Source organism: Ranitomeya imitator, chromosome 4 (genome assembly GCF_032444005.1).
Source record: "Ranitomeya imitator isolate aRanImi1 chromosome 4, aRanImi1.pri, whole genome shotgun sequence".
Classification (NCBI taxonomy): Eukaryota; Metazoa; Chordata; class Amphibia; order Anura; family Dendrobatidae; genus Ranitomeya; species Ranitomeya imitator.
In genome coordinates, this window is record NC_091285.1 from 149163917 (window position 1) to 149182021 (window position 18105).

The window sequence follows — 18105 nt, forward strand, 5'->3', positions numbered from 1 at the left end:
TCTTTTCGGATGATTGGGAGTCTCATGTGAAGCAGGTCAGAATGGTGTTCCAGGTCCTTCGTGCGAATTCCTTGTTTGTGAAGGGGTCAAAGTGTCTATTTGAAGTTCAGAAGGTTTCATTTTTGGGTTTCATTTTTTCCCCTTCTACTATCGAGATGGACCCTGTTAAAGTTCAGGCCATTTACGATTGGACTCAGCCGACATCTGTGAAGAGCTTGCAGAAGTTCCTGGGCTTTGCTAATTTTTATCGTCGCTTCATCGCTAACTTTTCCAGTATTGCTAAACCGTTGACTGATTTGACCAAGAAAGGTGCTGATGTGGTCAATTGGTCCTCTGCGGCTGTAGCGGCTTTTCAGGAGTTGAAGCGTCGTTTTGCTTCTGCCCCTGTGTTGTGCCAGCCAGATGTTTCGCTTCCTTTTCAGGTGGAGGTTGATGCTTCTGAAATTGGAGCAGGGGCTGTTTTGTCGCAAAGAAGTTCTGATGGCTCGGTGATGAAACCATGTGCCTTCTTTTCTAGAAAATTCTCGCCTGCTGAGCGCAATTATGATGTGGGCAATCGGGAGTTGTTGGCCATGAAGTGGGCATTCGAGGAGTGGCGACATTGGCTTGAAGGAGCTAAACATCGCGTGGTGGTCTTGACGGATCACAAGAATTTGACTTATCTCGAGTCTGCCAAACGGTTGAATCCTAGACAGGCTCGATGGTCGCTCTTTTTCTCCCGTTTTGATTTTGTGGTTTCATACCTTCCGGGATCTAAGAATGTGAAGGCTGATGCCCTGTCAAGGAGTTTTGTGCCTGACTCTCCGGGTGTTCCGGAGCCGGCGGGTATTCTTAAAGAAGGGGTAAATTTGTCTGCCATTTCCCATGATTTGCGGCGTGTGCTGCAAAAGTTTCAGGCTGATAGACCTGACTGTTGTCCTACGGAGAAACTGTTTGTCCCTGTTAGATGGACTGGTAGAGTTATCTCGGAGATTCATTGTTCAGTATTGGCTGGTCATCCTGGAATCTTTGGTACCAGAGATTTGGTGGCTAGATCTTTTTGGTGGCCTTCTTTGTCATGGGATGTGCGTTCTTTTGTGCAGTCCTGTGGGATTTGTGCTCGGGCTAAGCCCTGCTGTTCTCGTGCCAGTGGGTTGCTTTTGCCCTTGCCGATTCCGAAGAGGCCCTGGATGCATATTTCCATGGATTTTATTTCTGATCTCCCTGTTTCTCAAAAGATGTCGGTCATTTGGGTGGTTTGTGATCGCTTCTCTAAGATGGTCCATTTGGTACCCTTATCTAAACTGCCTTCCTCCTCTGATTTGGTGCCATTGTTTTTCCAGCATGTGGTTCGTTTGCATGGCACTCCGGAGAACATCGTCTCGGACAGAGGTTCCCAGTTTGTTTAGAGGTTTTGGCGGTCCTTTTGCGCTAAGATGGGCATTGATTTGTCTTTTTCTTCGGCTTTCCATCCTCAGACTAATGGCCAAACCGAACGAACTAATCAGACTTTGGAGACATATCTGAGATGCTTTGTTTCTGCTGATCAGGATGATTGGGTGTCCTTCTTGCCTTTGGCTGAGTTCGCCCTTGATAATCGGGCCAGCTCGGCTACTTTAGTTTCTCCTTTTTTCTGCAATTCTGGTTTCCATCCTCGTTTCTCTTCAGGGCAGGTTGAGCCTTTGGACTGTCCTGGTGTGGATGCGGTGGTGGACAGGTTGCAGCAGATTTGGACTTATGTGGTGGACAATTTGACATTGTCCCAGGAGAAGGCTCAACGTTTCGCTAACCGCCGGCGTTGTGTTGGTCCCCGACTTCGTGTTGGGGATTTGGTTTGGTTGTCATCTCGTCACATTCCTATGAAGGTTTCCTCTCCTAAGTTTAAGCCTCTTTTCATTGGACCATATAAGATTTCTGAGGTTCTTAATCCTGTGTCATTTCGTTTGGACCTTCCAGCTTCTTTTGCCATCCATAATGTGTTCCATAGGTCGTTGTTGCGGAGATACGTGGTGCCTATGGTTCCCTCCATTGATCCTCCTGCCCCGGTGTTGGTCGAGGGGGAGTTGGAGTATGTGGTGGAGAAGATTTTGGATTCTCGTGTTTCGAGACGGAAACTCCAGTACCTGGTCAAGTGGAAGGGTTATGGTCAAGAAGATAATTCCTGGGTTTTTGCCTCTGATGTTCATGCTGCCGATCTTGTTCGTGCCTTTCATTTGGCTCATCCTGATCGGCCTGGGGGCTCTGGTGAGGGTTCGGTGACCCCTCCTCAAGGGGGGGGGTGCTGTTGTGAATTCTGTTGTCGAACTCCCTCCTGTGGTCGTGAATGGTACTTCGGCGAGTTCTGTCTATTGGCTCCCTCTGGTGGCTATGAGTGAAGCTGCTGCTTCTGAGGTTCCTTACACAGGTGACGTGGTTTATCCTTTGGTTGGCTTCTCTATTTAACTCCACTCAGATCGTTACTCCATGCCAGCTGTCAATGTTTTAGCATTGGTTTAGTTCGCTCCTGGATCTGCCTGGTGACCTGTCTTCTCCTGCAGAAGCTAAGTTCCTTATTGTTATTTTTGCTCGTTCTTTCTTTGTCCAGCTGGTTATACTGATTTTGTCTTGCTAGCTGGAAGCTCTGGGATGCAGAGTGCCCCCCCCCCCCCCGCACCGTGAGTCGGTGCGGAGGTCTTTTTTGCACACTCTGCGTGGTCTTTTGTAGGTTTTTGTGCTGACCGCAAAGATTCCTTTCCTATCCTCTGTCTATTTAGTAAGTCTGGCCTCTCTTTGCTGAAACCTATTTCATTTCTGCGTTTGTGACTTTCATCTTTTCTCACAGTCATTATATGTGGGGGGCTGCCTATTCCTTTGGGGAATTTCTCTGAGGCAAGGTAGGCTTTATTTTCTATCTCTAGGGCTAGCTAGCTCTGAGGCTGTGACGAGGCGCCTAGGGAGCATCAGGAGCGCTCCACGGCTATTTTTAGTGTGTGTGATAGGATTAGGGCTTGCGGTCAGCAGAGCTCCCACATCCCAGAGCTCGTCCTGTATGAGTTTAACTATCAGGTCGGGTGCTCCTAACCACCAGGTCATAACACTACTAACACTGATCTACAAAGCCATCCACAACCTGTCCCCTCCCTATATCTCTGAACTAATCTCCCAATATCTTCCCTCACGTAATCTCCGATCCCCCCAAGACCTCCAAACTTATTCGCTCCTCACACAACCGCCTCCAAGATTTCTCCCAAATATCCCCCATCCTCTGGAATTCCATGCCTCAACACGTCCGACTATCGACCACCCTCGGCTCCTTCAGACGGAACCTGAAAACCCATCTCTTCAAGAAAGCCTACAGCCTGCAATAACCATTCTGCCGCATCGCCAGAGCCGCCGCCTCACCATTGCCAGAGCCGCTGCCTCCCCCCAACCTTCAGCCTCTTCCCCACTATCCCATAGAATGTAAGTCCACAAGGACAGGGTCCTCTCCCCTCTGTACCAGTCTGTCACTGTAAATTTGTTTACTGGAAACGATATCTATAACTCTGTATGTAACCCCTTTCTCATGTACAGCACCATGGAATTAATGGTGCTATATAAATAAATAATAATATTAATAATAAAAAAAAATAATAATATCAATTAGTCTTATCATGACTATTGGTACTTGGCTACCAGAAACGCGTTGATACTGCATTTTACTCCTTGTTATTGCTGATGTTTTTATCCTCCAACGAGCATATTTTCTAAGTGAATAAACAAAAGTTTTTTCACTACCTCGTTGAGCTGGATTCTTCATTTTTTTGATCACTAGTCATCCAGGATAACAGCACAATATGTGACAATAAATTGTCATCTTACTAGTCAATAGTACAGGCTTACATGAACAAAAGTCTATTTTATTGACCAGCCAGAAAGAAACACATATATTCAAAAGTCAACATATAGATAACAGTCTAGTCTTCCTGGCTTGCTGAAAATAGACTTCTGGTTCATTAAGATAAAATGCTGTGTCGTTACCCTAGGTGAGGACCCTTGAGACAATACAGCCCCGACCCCCACCTCTGAAGCATCAACCTCGACAATAAATGGTTGAGAAGCATCGGGTTGTATGAGTACTGGCGCAGTGGAAATACATCTCTTCAAAAAATAAATGGCTGCTGATCCAAGTCGGACCACCTTGAGAAGTCCATACCTTTCCTAGTCACGTCAGTAAGGGGTTTGACAATAGACGAGAAGTTTTTAATACATTTCTGATAATAGTTTGCAAACCCCAAAAAGCATTGTAATGCTTTCAGATATTCTGAGAGGTTCCATTCCTGGAGCTGACCATAGGAATCCTAAGAACTGAACCTTCTGTACGGTGAATACACACTTCTCTAACTTAGCATACAGTTTATTATCCTATACCTGATGAGACTTGAGATTAGACGACTAGATTAAAATATTGTCAAGATACACTACTACAACTCTACCCACGAGGTGACGGAAGATGTCATTAACAAAATGTTGGAATTTGGTAGGAGCATTAGTCAAACCTAGAGACATGACAAGATTTTCACAATGCCCTTCTGGAGTGTAAAAAGCCATCTTCAACTCATCCCCCTAATCCTAATCATAATTATTTATTTATGGTCAAGAAACCAAAACCGTTGCTAATGGAACCAATATAGCTAGTTGCTCACCTATAAAATCCTTTTCCCAGAGATGCTTAGCACTTGCTGGCCCTTTTGCTTTCACACTGTGGTCCAGCTCACCCCAAACCATCTCGATTGGGTTCAGGTCTGGTGACTGTGGAGGCCAGGTCATCTGGCGTAGCACCCCATCACTCTCCTTCTTGGTCATATAGCCCTTACACAGCCTGGAGGAGTGTTTGGGGTCATTGTGTTATGGAAATTTGGTTTGGATAAATCTATCCCTGTGTGTGCTGCGGCCGTTCCCAATAAGACTGAGTATTTTTAGCGCTCAAGAATGACACTGTGCACCATTGTGACAATAACATTCCACCAATACTGACAGTTTATTGTACATACATGGTATTAGGGCTAGCGGAACGCACTGAGTAAATATAGATGTTTTATTGTTATAGTTGCGTTCGTAGCCCGGGGTCCACCGTGCAGGAGAACCTGCTGCTAGCAAACGGCGGCACTATATGGCGGTATGAATTAGCTCTGTTATTTCACAGAGTAGCCGTGAAAGCAAAGCACTGCGCCCTGTTAGACTTCACAGAGGCACAGGCTAACTACCCAACTGAGAGCAGTCAGTGGTCATGCATGCACACAAAACTCCTCACCAGAGGTACCAGCATTCTAGGGGCTTACTACAGCCAGGTCCCTGAATACACACAAACACAATCTCCTCGCCGGAGGTGCCAGCATTCTAGGGGCTTATTTCAGCCGGGTCCTTAACACAATCTTACATGACCACACTGGTGCAAAGCAAATAACTTAGAAAGATACTAGCGCATGGCCGTGCGGCCATGCGAGCTTTAAATAGTTGCAGCAAGTACATGACCTTCCTAGAAGGACCAATGAGAGGCTGCCACAGAGCCTGAGCACCTACAGGACCTTCCTGAAGGACCAATGGATTTAGCTGCAGTATCTGAACATGTGACCCTCGATCTCCATTGAGAGATCTTACTCTGGGCATGCTCAGAACGAGAAAAGCAGGACTTAGTCCCAGAAGCGTCTGCTCTTCGCTGCCCAGCACTGGCTTCAATGGCAGAAGCAGGAAAAGCAGCAGTAACTCTTTGTTCAGAGTCAGACTGAGCAAGACGCTGGGACTGACATCTCTGCTGAGCAGGCTCAACTGCAGCAGGAGAAGAATGGGAGACCGCAGCAGAGATGGCCTGAGATTCCCCTTGTGTAGAGGTGGGAACTCAACCCCTAACGCATGGTTTTATAACTGCATATAGAAAGGAGGTGGTTAGGGGTGGTTAGTTAATTATCATATTGTCGAGCTCCTCTGTTATTGGTTATCTAAATATATATGGAAAATTGTGATTAATGCACATATGAATGCTGATTAAGCAACTAAAATGTAGCTGTCTGCATCTAGGACAAAGTTGAGACATCTGATCATCACTTAGGACATCTGGTGCTGTTCTTCTTTTGGCTGGAAATCCCCAAACAGTCTGTCTGGCTTATATCAGTTTATGTCAGCCATTTTAAGCAACTGATTATAATGTATATATTAGCTGTGAGTATATATTTGCATTTATATGAGTATACATGAGTATATATGATTATATAGGAGTATATATGCAAGTGAGATCTATATGATATATATTTCCATCACAATCCCCCTTAGATATCACTTGCCCTAATCCTAACCTCCTGTCCCAAAGCACTGCAACTCTTTTATGCTGCTGGTGAACTGACGCATGCCTAGCGCATACACCCCCCTCAACCTCCTTCCCCCCCCCCGTACAGACTCTTCGCAAATGGGCGGTCAGGAGATCTGTCCCTAACGGGGATTTGTTGCAATCAGTCTCTTAGTCAACAGCATGTGTAGTCAGCGGTGTGTATTCTTTATCAGGTAGGTCATCTATCCGGTCAGGCAGGGCATCCACAACATCATTCTGGCTTGGGTGTCTCTTCTGGTATCGGAGCTTTCTTGCAATGCGATGCGTGGATCTAAGTGGGTCTTCCCTTCAGCTTCACAGAGGTTGGTGTCGTCAGCAGCAGCACTTGGAAAGGACCATCAAATCTGGGATCGAGTGGTGTTCTCCTTACAAACTTCTTCACCAACACCCAGTCTGGCATCAAGGAGTGCGTACCGGATACTGAATCTGGATCTGGCGATGAAGAAAAAAACTTGAAAATGGATATTAGCAAGTTTCTTGGTGAGTTCAATTACATAGTACATATAGTCAGCTGCTAAGGGAAGAATACCCCTAACCTGGGAGTAGACCCAAACTGGGCCTCTGGGAGTGTGCCTATCTGGATCCTCTGGAAGGGGTACAGTGGTCTGGCAAGATGATGTGTGGGAAACTTCTCCATTCTTCCAGGGTTGCATTTGCCGCAGGTCAGACAGCTGCTAGTGAATTTGGCTGTTAGGGTGGAGATCCCTGGAGCGAACCAGTAGGCACCTATCAGATCATTCATCTGTGTCTTTGATCTGTGTGTGGGCCCATGTGCCCACTGGACCACCATAGGGTACATGCTTTGGGGTAAACAGGGTTTGTAGTCCATTATGTATACCCTTCCTTTTTCATGTGTTGCTCCCTTCCGCATCCATCATTCCTTTTTGTCCTTTGGGGCTTGCTCTTGCAACTTTTTAAGCAGATCCCAGGACGTCATCTGGTCAGGTTTCTTGTCTTCAGTCGTCATGTAGTAGCCGTCCGGCTCTACGACCTCTCCCCCTTCTCCATATTGTCTTCCTTTGGCTGCTTCTTTGGCTGCCATATCCACCATGTTATTGACCGTGCCTTTACTGTGTTCAGTTTTCCATGTGCTTTGACTTTTAGTACGGTCACCATTTTTGAAAGTTGGAGTGCGTCCAGCAGGTCCTTGATGGCTCCATGATGCTTCACGGTTGTTCCGCTTGCTGTGATGAAGTCCCTTGCAGCCCGAATGGGTCCAAAGTCGTGTGCTATGCCATGCGAGTACCTTGAATCTGTATATATGTTCGCAGTCTTGTCTTCTGCCATATGGCAGGCCTTCGTCAGCGCTATCAGTTCTGCTTCCTGGGCTGACAGACTAGGCGGCAGACTTCTGGACCACAGGATCTCTTGATTGCTGGTCACTGCACATCCCGTGTGGAATCTTCCTTCATCATCTGCAAATCTGGAGCCATCCACATAGAGGATCAACTCTGGGTTGGTCAGTGGCTCTTCTGCCACATTGGGTAGTCCTGCTGTTTTCTGTTGCATGATGCTAAAGCAATCATGGTCATCCGTCTGGAGCAAATCCTGATCCCTGCGGAAGGTATCATGCAGATTTTGATCAGAATTTTGATCTGAGGGTCCATATCTGTATCCCCCCTTGGGAGTGGGAGTAGAGTGGCCGGGTTGAGGACAGCACATCTGGAGATGGTGACATTGTCGGGCAGGAGTAGAGAGCACTGGAGGCGAAGATGCCTGGCGGTGGAGAGATGTTTTGGCTGGGTATGGTTGGGAATTGCTGAGATGTCATGCGGAACCAGGATTTCCAGTGGATGTCCAAAAATGATGTCAGAGGTCTTGTCCAGAAGGGCATGTGCTGCAAATACTGCTCTCATGCAGGAGGGGGCTCCCCATGCAACTGGATCCAGGCGAGCTGAAAAGTAGCCTAGAGGTCTCTGCTTTCCCCCCTGAAGCTGTGTCAGGACTCCAGTAGCAAGGCCTTCTTTTTCCATCTGGTAGAGACTAGGGTTGAGCGAAACGGGTCGTTCATTTTCAAAAGTCGCCGACTTTTGGCAAAGTCGGGTTTCATGAAACCCGATCCGACCCCTGTGCGTGGTCGGCCATGCGGTACTCGACTTTCGCGCCAAAGTCGCGTTTCAATGATGCGAAAAGCGCCATTTCTCAGCCAATGAAGGTGAACGCAGAGTGTGGGCAGCGTGATGACATAGGTCCTGGTCCCCACCATCTTAGAGAAGGGCATTGCAGTGATTGGCTTGCTGTCTTTGGCGTCACAGGGGCTATAAAGAGGCGTTCCCGCCGACCGCCATCTTACTGCTGCTGATCTGAGCTTAGGGAGAGGTTGCTGCCGCTTCGTCAGAAGCAGGGATAGCGTTAGGCAGGGTCCATTAACCACCAAACCGCTTCTGCTGTAGCGATTTCCACTGTCCAACACCACCTTCGGTGTGCAGGGACAGTGGAAGCTACATTTTTTTTTTCTCAGTGCTGTAGCTCATTGGGCTGCCCTAGAAGGCTCCCTGATAGCTGCATTGCTGTGTGTTCGCCGCTGTGCAAACCAACTGCTTTTTTCAAAGCACAAATCCTCTTGTTCCTTCCTTTCTGCACAGCTATCTTTCTTGTTTGTCCACACTTTTTATTTAATTTGTGGATCAGTCCACTCCTTATTGCTGCCTGCCATACCTGGCTGAGATTACTGCAGGGAGATAGTAATTGTAGGACAGTCCCTGTTTTTATTTTTTTTTTGGTGGGAGATTAAGATTGGCATTTCTGCTAGAGTGCCATCCCTGTGTGTGCCATCTCTCACTCAGTGGGCCATAGAAAGCCTATTTATTTTTTTGCTTGATTTGGGTTCTAAAATCTACCTGAAAAAATCACTACATCAATCAGTGGGAGAAAAATATTGGCCTCTGGGCTTGTGTGCCACTCCTGTGTGTGCCATCTCTCACTCAGTGGGCCATAGAAAGCCTATTTATTTTTTTGCGTGATTTGGGTTCTAAAATCTACCTGAAAAAATAACTACATCAATCGGTGGGAGCAAAATATTGGCCTCTGGGCTTGTATGCCACTCCTGACTCCTGTGTGTGCCAACTCTCACTCAGTGGGCCATAGAAAGCCTTTTTTTTTTTGGTTTCTAAATTGTCCCTGAAAAAATCATTTTATTTTATTTGGTTTCTAAATTCTTCCTGAAAAAATTATTTTATTTCATTTTGTTTCTAAAGTCTCCCTGAAAAAAAAAAACAGTGGGAGATTATTATTTGCCCTTTCTGCTTGTGTGCCAGTCTTGACTCCTGGGTGTGCCATCTCTCTCTCTCTCTCAAATTGTGGGCCATAGAAAGCCTATTTATTTTTTTGCTTGATTTGGGTTCTAAATTCTACCTGAAAAAATCAATAAATCAATCAGTGGGAGATAAATATTGGCCTCTGGGCTTGTGTGCCACTCCTGACTCCTGTGTGTGCCATCTCTCACTCAGTGGGCCATAGAAAGCCTATTTATTTTTTTGCTTGATTTGGGTTCTAAAATCTACCTGAAAAAATCACTACATCAATCAGTGGGAGAAAAATATTGGCCTCTGGGTTTGTGTGCCACTCCTGACTCCTGTGTGTGCCATCTCTCACTCAGTGGGCCATAGAAAGCCTATTTATTTTTTTGCTTGATTTGGGTTCTAAAATCTACCTGAAAAAATCACTACATCAATCAGTGGGAGAAAAATATTGGCCTCTGGGCTTGTGTGCCACTCCTGACTCCTGTGTGTGCCATCTCTCACTCAGTGGGCCATAGAAAGCCTATTTATTTTTTTGCTTGATTTGGGTTCTAAAATCTACCTGAAAAAATCACTACATCAATCGGTGGGAGAAAAATATTGGCCTCTGGGCTTGTGTGCCACTCCTGACTCCTGTGTGTGCCAACTCTCACTCAGTGGGCCATAGAAAGCCTTTTTTTTTTTTTTTTTTTTGGTTTCTAAATTGTCCCTGAAAAAATCATTTTATTTTATTTGGTTTCTAAATTCTTCCTGAAAAAATTATTTTATTTCATTTTGTTTCTAAAGTCTCCCTGAAAAAAAAAAACAGTGGGAGATTATTATTTGCCCTTTCTGCTTGTGTGCCAGTCTTGACTCCTGGGTGTGCCATCTCTCTCTCTCTCTCAAATTGTGGGCCATAGAAAGCCTATTTATTTTTTTGCTTGATTTGGGTTCTAAATTCTACCTGAAAAAATCAATAAATCAATCAGTGGGAGATAAATATTGGCCTCTGGGCTTGTGTGCCACTCCTGACTCCTGTGTGTGCCATCTCTCACTCAGTGGGCCATAGAAAGCCTATTTATTTTTTTGCTTGATTTGGGTTCTAAAATCTACCTGAAAAAATCACTACATCAATCAGTGGGAGAAAAATATTGGCCTCTGGGCTTGTGTGCCACTCCTGACTCCTGTGTGTGCCATCTCTCACTCAGTGGGCCATAGAAAGCCTATTTATTTTTTTGCTTGATTTGGGTTCTAAAATCTGCCTGAAAAAATCAATAAATCAATCAGTGGGAGATAAATATTGGCCTCTGGGCTTGTGTGCCACTCCTGACTCCTGTGTGTGCCATCTCTCACTCAGTGGGCCATAGAAAGCCTATTTATTTTTTTGCTTGATTTGGGTTCTAAAATCTACCTGAAAAAATCACTACATCAATCGGTGGGAGAAAAATATTGGCCTCTGGGCTTGTGTGCCACTCCTGACTCCTGTGTGTGCCATCTCTCACTCAGTGGGCCATAGAAAGCCTATTTATTTTTTTGCTTGATTTGGGTTCTAAAATCTACCTGAAAAAATCACTACATCAATCGGTGGGAGAAAAATATTGGCCTCTGGGCTTGTGTGCCACTCCTGACTCCTGTGTGTGCCATCTCTCACTCAGTGGGCCATAGAAAGCCTTTTTTTTTATTTGGTTTCTAAATTGTCCCTGAAAAAATCATTTTATTTTATTTGGTTTCTAAATTCTTCCTGAAAAAATCATTTTATTTCATTTTGTTTCTAAAGTCTCCCTGAAAAAAAAAAAACAGTGGGAGATTAATATTGCCCTTTCTGCTTGTGTGCCAGTCTTGACTCCTGGGTGTGCCATCTCTCTCTCTCTCTCAAATTGTGGGCCATAGAAAGCCTATTTATTTTTTTGCTTGATTTGGGTTCTAAATTCTACCTGAAAAAATCAATAAATCAATCAGTGGGAGATAAATATTGGCCTCTGGGCTTGTGTGCCACTCCTGACTCCTGTGTGTGCCATCTCTCACTCAGTGGGCCATAGAAAGCCTATTTATTTTTTTGCTTGATTTGGGTTCTAAAATCCACCTGAAAAAATCACTACATCAATCAGTGGGAGAAAAATATTGGCCTCTGGGCTTGTGTGCCACTCCTGACTCCTGTGTGAGCCATCTCTCACTCAGTGAGCCATAGAAAGCCTATTTATTTTTTTGCTTGATTTGGGTTCTAAAATCTACCTGAAAAAATCACTACATCAATCGGTGGGAGAAAAATATTGGCCTCTGGGCTTGTGTGCCACTCCTGACTCCTGTGTGTGCCATCTCTCACTCAGTGGGCCATAGAAAGCCTATTTATTTTTTTGCTTGATTTGGGTTCTAAAATGTACCTGAAAAAATCACTACATCAATCAGTGGGAGAAAAATATTGGCCTCTGGGCTTGTGTGCCACTCCTGACTCCTGTGTGTGCCATCTCTCACTCAGTGGGCCATAGAAAGCCTATTTATTTTTTTGCTTGATTTGGGTTCTAAAATCTACCTGAAAAAATCACTACATCAATCAGTGGGAGAAAAATATTGGCCTCTGGGCTTGTGTGCCACTCCTGACTCCTGTGTGTGCCATCTCTCACTCAGTGGGCCATAGAAAGCCTATTTATTTTTTTGCTTGATTTGGGTTCTAAAATCTACCTGAAAAAATCACTACATCAATCGGTGGGAGAAAAATATTGGCCTCTGGGCTTGTGTGCCACTCCTGACTCCTGTGTGTGCCATCTCTCACTCAGTGGGCCATAGAAAGCCTATTTATTTTTTTATTTGGTTTCTAAATTCTCCCTGAAAAAATCAATAAATCAATCAGTGGGAGATAAATATTGGCCTCTGGGCTTGTGTGCCACTCCTGACTCCTGTGTGTGCCATCTCTCACTCAGTGGGCCATAGAAAGCCTATTTATTTTTTTGCTTGATTTGGGTTCTAAATTCTACCTGAAAAAATCAATAAATCAATCAGTGGGAGATAAATATTGGCCTCTGGGCTTGTGTGCCACTCCTGACTCCTGTGTGTGCCATCTCTCACTCAGTGGGCCATAGAAAGCCTATTTATTTTTTTGCTTGATTTGGGTTCTAAAATCTACCTGAAAAAATCACTACATCAATCAGTGGGAGAAAAATATTGGCCTCTGGGCTTGTGTGCCACTCCTGACTCCTGTGTGTGCCATCTCTCACTCAGTGGGCCATAGAAAGCCTATTTATTTTTTTGCTTGATTTGGGTTCTAAAATCTACCTGAAAAAATCACTACATCAATCAGTGGGAGAAAAATATTGGCCTCTGGGCTTGTGTGCCACTCCTGACTCCTGTGTGTGCCATCTCTCACTCAGTGGGCCATAGAAAGCCTATTTATTTTTTTGCTTGATTTGGGTTCTAAAATCTACCTGAAAAAATCACTACATCAATCAGTGGGAGAAAAATATTGGCCTCTGGGCTTGTGTGCCACTCCTGACTCCTGTGTGTGCCATCTCTCACTCAGTGGGCCATAGAAAGCCTATTTATTTTTTTGCTTGATTTGGGTTCTAAAATCTACCTGAAAAAATCACTACATCAATCAGTGGGAGAAAAATATTGGCCTCTGGGCTTGTGTGCCACTCCTGACTCCTGTGTGTGCCATCTCTCACTCAGTGGGCCATAGAAAGCCTATTTATTTTTTTGCTTGATTTGGGTTCTAAAATCTACCTGAAAAAATCACTACATCAATCGGTGGGAGAAAAATATTGGCCTCTGGGCTTGTGTGCCACTCCTGACTCCTGTGTGTGCCATCTCTCACTCAGTGGGCCATAGAAAGCCTATTTATTTTATTGCTTGATTTGGGTTCTAAAATCTACCTGAAAAAATCACTACATCAATCGGTGGGAGAAAAATATTGGCCTCTGGGCTTGTGTGCCACTCCTGACTCCTGTGTGTGCCATCTCTCACTCAGTGGGCCATAGAAAGCCTATTTATTTTTTTGCTTGATTTGGGTTCTAAAATCTACCTGAAAAAATCACTACATCAATCGGTGGGAGAAAAATATTGGCCTCTGGGCTTGTGTGCCACTCCTGACTCCTGTGTGTGCCATCTCTCACTCAGTGGGCCATAGAAAGCCTATTTATTTTTTTGCTTGATTTGGGTTCTAAAATCTACCTGAAAAAATCACTACATCAATCGGTGGGAGAAAAATATTGGCCTCTGAGCTTGTGTGCCACTCCTGACTCCTGTGTGTGCCATCTCTCACTCAGTGGGCCATAGAAAGCCTATTTATTTTTTTGCTTGATTTGGGTTCTAAAATCTACCTGAAAAAATCACTACATCAATCGGTGGGAGAAAAATATTGGCCTCAGGGCTTGTGTGCCACTCCTGACTCCTGTGTGTGCCATCTCTCACTCAGTGGGCCATAGAAAGCCTTTTTTTTTATTTGGTTTCTAAATTGTCCCTGAAAAAATCATTTTATTTTATTTGGTTTCTAAATTCTTCCTGAAAAAATCATTTTATTTCATTTTGTTTCTAAAGTCTCCCTGAAAAAAAAAAAACAGTGGAAGATTAATATTGCCCTTTCTGCTTGTGTGCCAGTCTTGACTCCTGGGTGTGCCATCTCTCTCTCTCTCTCTCAAATTGTGGGCCATAGAAAGCCTATTTATTTTTTTGCTTGATTTGGGTTCTAAATTCTACCTGAAAAAATCAATAAATCAATCAGTGGGAGATAAATATTGGCCTCTGGGCTTGTGTGCCACTCCTGACTCCTGTGTGTGCCATCTCTCACTCAGTGGGCCATAGAAAGCCTATTTATTTTTTTGCTTGATTTGGGTTCTAAAATCTACCTGAAAAAATCACTACATCAATCAGTGGGAGAAAAATATTGGCCTCTGGGTTTGTGTGCCACTCCTGACTCCTGTGTGTGCCATCTCTCACTCAGTGGGCCATAGAAAGCCTATTTATTTTTTTGCTTGATTTGGGTTCTAAAATCTACCTGAAAAAATCACTACATCAATCAGTGGGAGAAAAATATTGGCCTCTGGGCTTGTGTGCCACTCCTGACTCCTGTGTGTGCCATCTCTCACTCAGTGGGCCATAGAAAGCCTATTTATTTTTTTGCTTGATTTGGGTTCTAAAATCTACCTGAAAAAATCACTACATCAATCGGTGGGAGAAAAATATTGGCCTCTGGGCTTGTGTGCCACTCCTGACTCCTGTGTGTGCCAACTCTCACTCAGTGGGCCATAGAAAGCCTTTTTTTTTTTTTTTTTTGGTTTCTAAATTGTCCCTGAAAAAATCATTTTATTTTATTTGGTTTCTAAATTCTTCCTGAAAAAATTATTTTATTTCATTTTGTTTCTAAAGTCTCCCTGAAAAAAAAAAACAGTGGGAGATTATTATTTGCCCTTTCTGCTTGTGTGCCAGTCTTGACTCCTGGGTGTGCCATCTCTCTCTCTCTCTCAAATTGTGGGCCATAGAAAGCCTATTTATTTTTTTGCTTGATTTGGGTTCTAAATTCTACCTGAAAAAATCAATAAATCAATCAGTGGGAGATAAATATTGGCCTCTGGGCTTGTGTGCCACTCCTGACTCCTGTGTGTGCCATCTCTCACTCAGTGGGCCATAGAAAGCCTATTTATTTTTTTGCTTGATTTGGGTTCTAAAATCTACCTGAAAAAATCACTACATCAATCAGTGGGAGAAAAATATTGGCCTCTGGGTTTGTGTGCCACTCCTGACTCCTGTGTGTGCCATCTCTCACTCAGTGGGCCATAGAAAGCCTATTTATTTTTTTGCTTGATTTGGGTTCTAAAATCTACCTGAAAAAATCACTACATCAATCAGTGGGAGAAAAATATTGGCCTCTGGGCTTGTGTGCCACTCCTGACTCCTGTGTGTGCCATCTCTCACTCAGTGGGCCATAGAAAGCCTATTTATTTTTTTGCTTGATTTGGGTTCTAAAATCTACCTGAAAAAATCACTACATCAATCGGTGGGAGAAAAATATTGGCCTCTGGGCTTGTGTGCCACTCCTGACTCCTGTGTGTGCCAACTCTCACTCAGTGGGCCATAGAAAGCCTTTTTTTTTTTTTTTTTTTTGGTTTCTAAATTGTCCCTGAAAAAATCATTTTATTTTATTTGGTTTCTAAATTCTTCCTGAAAAAATTATTTTATTTCATTTTGTTTCTAAAGTCTCCCTGAAAAAAAAAAACAGTGGGAGATTATTATTTGCCCTTTCTGCTTGTGTGCCAGTCTTGACTCCTGGGTGTGCCATCTCTCTCTCTCTCTCAAATTGTGGGCCATAGAAAGCCTATTTATTTTTTTGCTTGATTTGGGTTCTAAATTCTACCTGAAAAAATCAATAAATCAATCAGTGGGAGATAAATATTGGCCTCTGGGCTTGTGTGCCACTCCTGACTCCTGTGTGTGCCATCTCTCACTCAGTGGGCCATAGAAAGCCTATTTATTTTTTTGCTTGATTTGGGTTCTAAAATCTACCTGAAAAAATCACTACATCAATCAGTGGGAGAAAAATATTGGCCTCTGGGCTTGTGTGCCACTCCTGACTCCTGTGTGTGCCATCTCTCACTCAGTGGGCCATAGAAAGCCTATTTATTTTTTTGCTTGATTTGGGTTCTAAAATCTGCCTGAAAAAATCAATAAATCAATCAGTGGGAGATAAATATTGGCCTCTGGGCTTGTGTGCCACTCCTGACTCCTGTGTGTGCCATCTCTCACTCAGTGGGCCATAGAAAGCCTATTTATTTTTTTGCTTGATTTGGGTTCTAAAATCTACCTGAAAAAATCACTACATCAATCGGTGGGAGAAAAATATTGGCCTCTGGGCTTGTGTGCCACTCCTGACTCCTGTGTGTGCCATCTCTCACTCAGTGGGCCATAGAAAGCCTATTTATTTTTTTGCTTGATTTGGGTTCTAAAATCTACCTGAAAAAATCACTACATCAATCGGTGGGAGAAAAATATTGGCCTCTGGGCTTGTGTGCCACTCCTGACTCCTGTGTGTGCCATCTCTCACTCAGTGGGCCATAGAAAGCCTTTTTTTTTATTTGGTTTCTAAATTGTCCCTGAAAAAATCATTTTATTTTATTTGGTTTCTAAATTCTTCCTGAAAAAATCATTTTATTTCATTTTGTTTCTAAAGTCTCCCTGAAAAAAAAAAAACAGTGGGAGATTAATATTGCCCTTTCTGCTTGTGTGCCAGTCTTGACTCCTGGGTGTGCCATCTCTCTCTCTCTCTCAAATTGTGGGCCATAGAAAGCCTATTTATTTTTTTGCTTGATTTGGGTTCTAAATTCTACCTGAAAAAATCAATAAATCAATCAGTGGGAGATAAATATTGGCCTCTGGGCTTGTGTGCCACTCCTGACTCCTGTGTGTGCCATCTCTCACTCAGTGGGCCATAGAAAGCCTATTTATTTTTTTGCTTGATTTGGGTTCTAAAATCCACCTGAAAAAATCACTACATCAATCAGTGGGAGAAAAATATTGGCCTCTGGGCTTGTGTGCCACTCCTGACTCCTGTGTGAGCCATCTCTCACTCAGTGAGCCATAGAAAGCCTATTTATTTTTTTGCTTGATTTGGGTTCTAAAATCTACCTGAAAAAATCACTACATCAATCGGTGGGAGAAAAATATTGGCCTCTGGGCTTGTGTGCCACTCCTGACTCCTGTGTGTGCCATCTCTCACTCAGTGGGCCATAGAAAGCCTATTTATTTTTTTGCTTGATTTGGGTTCTAAAATGTACCTGAAAAAATCACTACATCAATCAGTGGGAGAAAAATATTGGCCTCTGGGCTTGTGTGCCACTCCTGACTCCTGTGTGTGCCATCTCTCACTCAGTGGGCCATAGAAAGCCTATTTATTTTTTTGCTTGATTTGGGTTCTAAAATCTACCTGAAAAAATCACTACATCAATCAGTGGGAGAAAAATATTGGCCTCTGGGCTTGTGTGCCACTCCTGACTCCTGTGTGTGCCATCTCTCACTCAGTGGGCCATAGAAAGCCTATTTATTTTTTTGCTTGATTTGGGTTCTAAAATCTACCTGAAAAAATCACTACATCAATCGGTGGGAGAAAAATATTGGCCTCTGGGCTTGTGTGCCACTCCTGACTCCTGTGTGTGCCATCTCTCACTCAGTGGGCCATAGAAAGCCTATTTATTTTTTTATTTGGTTTCTAAATTCTCCCTGAAAAAATCAATAAATCAATCAGTGGGAGATAAATATTGGCCTCTGGGCTTGTGTGCCACTCCTGACTCCTGTGTGTGCCATCTCTCACTCAGTGGGCCATAGAAAGCCTATTTATTTTTTTGCTTGATTTGGGTTCTAAATTCTACCTGAAAAAATCAATAAATCAATCAGTGGGAGATAAATATTGGCCTCTGGGCTTGTGTGCCACTCCTGACTCCTGTGTGTGCCATCTCTCACTCAGTGGGCCATAGAAAGCCTATTTATTTTTTTGCTTGATTTGGGTTCTAAAATCTACCTGAAAAAATCACTACATCAATCAGTGGGAGAAAAATATTGGCCTCTGGGCTTGTGTGCCACTCC